We start from the raw sequence: 3251 nt of genomic DNA, 5'->3' as shown, positions 1-3251 counted from the left end.
AAAAAAAAAAAAAAAAAAAAAAAAAAAACCAAAGGGAGACATTCACACTCGTGTGACCTCAGTAATAATAATAAAGGACAATTACAAGTGTCGACAAGAGTGTGGACAAATTGGGATCTGGTACATTGCTGCTGGGAACGTAAGATGGTGCAGTCACTGTGAAAAACAGTCTAGTCATTTTATAAAAAGGTAAACAGAATTTTCATACAACCCAGCAATTCCGCCCCTAGGTATATACCCCAAAGAATTGAAAACAGGTGTTTGAACAAATATTTGTACACGAATGTTCACAGCAGCACTATTTACAATAGAAAAATGGCGGAAACACTCAAATGTCCAACGACAGATGAATGCATAAACAAAAGATGGTAAATCCATACAATGAACTCTGACGTATGCCACAGCACAGACAGACCTCGAAAACGTGAGGCTGAGAAGCCAGATGCGAAAGGCCTCGCAATGCGTGATTCTATTTATATGAAATGTCCTGAACAGGCATATCCATAGAGACAGAAAATAGATTAGTGGCTGCAGGGGCTTGGGGAGGAGGATGAGAGGGATGCTGCTGGGGACAAGGTCTCCTTGGGGGTGATAGCGTTTGGGACCAGACAGAGGTGATGCTTGGGAGCATCGTAAATACACTAAATGCCACTGAATTACGTACTTTAAAATGGGTAATTTTATGTTACTTGAATTTCTCCTCAATAAAAAACAAAACTGAAAACAAAAAAAAAGCTCAAACTACTCTCAAAACCCACTTCATTCATGTAACGGTCTATCACAAACATACTCCTGTGTTAGTAGATACGTTTTGTGCAAGATGTTTTAATGGCTGCTCAATGTTCCCCATGGAACAATGAGTCCACTATGGTACAGTGTGCAATTTTGTTAACCAATCCCATACTGTTGAGTATATAGGTTGTTCTCAAATTTTTGCTACTACAAACAGCACATAACAGGCAAAGTTAGTTAAAACTAAATAATAAACAAATAAAATATTTAAATAAATAAATACTTTTTAAATAAAAAATGAAAGAGTGGAAAAACAAAATTTTCTGAATATGATTGTTAATCCTTCTTCCTCCACGCCCCCCAAAATCTCATGGGGTACCATTGAGCTCTTTTACCTGCCCTTAATCCTGTACCAACTGGGCCAATTGTCAAGCTAGGGCTGGGTCCGGAGCTCACAGACCCCTCACACACCAGGCTGGGTCACCAGACCCCTCACACACAGGTCTATGAGCTAGGTAACCGGCAAAGAGGTCCTTGGAAGCTGTAGGTTGGAGAGCATGGCTGTGTGGGCAGATGCCCGAGGCACTCAATGCCAGCCAAGCCATGGTACTGGGCATGTGCACTAACTCCACACACACACAACTTATTTACAAAGAATGAGCAGCACCACCCCCAACCAAATGGGCAGGGGAGGGGTCCTGATTAAATTATTCTATTTTCCCAACAGGGTACCAAAATTGTTAACATGCAAAAAACCAAGAAGGGATTTTCTTTCTTTTTATTCTTTGAAGATTATACCTTGACTCCTTCCTTGCATAAATAATAAGCACAAACATTTTTTAAAACAGAGAATACAGGACCGGCCCATGGCTCACTCGGCAGAGTGCGGTGCTGATAACACCAAGGCCACAGGTTCGGATCCTATATAGGGATGGCCGGTTTGCTCACTGGCTGAGCGTGGTGCTGACAACACCAAGCCAAGGGTTGAGATCCCCTTACCGGTCATCTTTATAAAAAAAAATAAAAAAATAAAACAGAGAATACAGAAAGTGGAAATCCTCCTGAGGCTCCCCCAGATGACCATTGTTAAACACGGTGTATATGTCTCCTGATTTCTTAAGGCTGACATAGGGTATTAGAAATTTCATTTTCTGGGGCGGCCCGGTGGCGCACTGCTACAGTGTGCCGCTTGGGAAGCGCGGCGGCGCTCCTGCCGAGGGTTTGGATCCCACATACAGACTGGCCGTTCACTGGCTGAGCGAGGTGCGGGAGCAACACCGAGGGTTGCGATCCCGTTGCCGGTCCCGGCCCGGTACGGGCGCGACACTGAGGGTTGCGATCCGTTGCCGGTCACGAAAAAAGACAAAAAGAAAAAAAAAAAAAAAGAAATTTCATTTTCTGTTAGTTACTTCATCCCTTTTCGACCAGGGTCTTCCCGCTTTTGATAGGACCAACTAAGAGCAAAGCGTCAGGAAGCAGACTGACAGAACCCAGGCACTGTCGTAGTTTCCCAGGCTGCTGCAACAAAGTACCACACCCTTAGTGGCTGAAAACGTTTATTCTCTCACCATTTTGCAGGCCCGAAGTCCAAAATCTAGGTGGACTGAACGACCAGGGCTGTCAGGCTGGTTTAAAAGAAAAAAAAGAAATCTGGCCTTATGTAGCTTCCTGAAGATGACAATCATATATGAAAGAAAAAAAAATCATATGAAACATAAGAAGTTTGAAAGTAAAAGAATGAAAAGAAGCATACCACACAAATATTCAGAAAAAGGAAGCAGGTGTGGCCATATTAACAATTTCATAGGGCCGGCCTGTGGCTCACTCGGGAGAGCGTGGTGCTGACACCACCAAGTCAAGGGTTCAGATCCCCTTACCAGTTGTCTTTTATTTATTTATTTTTTATTTTATTTATTTTTTTAAAGGTGACTGGTAAGGGGATCTGAACCCTTGACTTGGTGGTGTCAGCACCACACTCTCCCGAGTGAGCCACAGGCCGGCCCTATGAAATTGTTAATATGGCCACACCTGCTTCCACCGGTCTGTATGTGGGATCCGAACCCTCGGTGGGAGCGCCGCCGCGCTTCCCAAGCGGCGCACTATCCAGTGCGCCACTGGGCCGGCCCACGGTTAAATCATTTTAAACTTACATGCTCTTAATAAAATTGCATTGCTGGAGATAGAGAAGGTCACACAACAAAAGGTTGAGTTCATCGGTTAAATCATTTTAAACTTACATGCTCTTAATAAAATCGTCACACAGTGTAAGTTCTAGTCACAAACCTTAATATTCTATTTCCGAATGCAGTAAATTACAACAGCCACGACAAAAGTGCCTTCAGTTGACACAAACTAACTTAAGCTCCCTTAAACCTTTTAAATAGCACCTATGACTACACTTGATTTTATTTTTAAGCCCTTCAGCTACGGAGCAGCAGCAGCAGTGTGAAACCTTCCCAAGAGCTCTCCTCACCGCTGACACCCAGATGCCCTCCAGGTCACCACCGCCTTCCTCCGGC

The sequence above is a fragment of the Galeopterus variegatus genome, unplaced genomic scaffold (assembly GCF_000696425.1).
Source record: "Galeopterus variegatus unplaced genomic scaffold, G_variegatus-3.0.2 Scaffold524, whole genome shotgun sequence".
Lineage (NCBI taxonomy): Eukaryota > Metazoa > Chordata > Mammalia > Dermoptera > Cynocephalidae > Galeopterus > Galeopterus variegatus.
The sequence above is the reverse complement of the archived record's forward strand: the minus strand, read 5'-3'. Positions refer to the sequence as shown.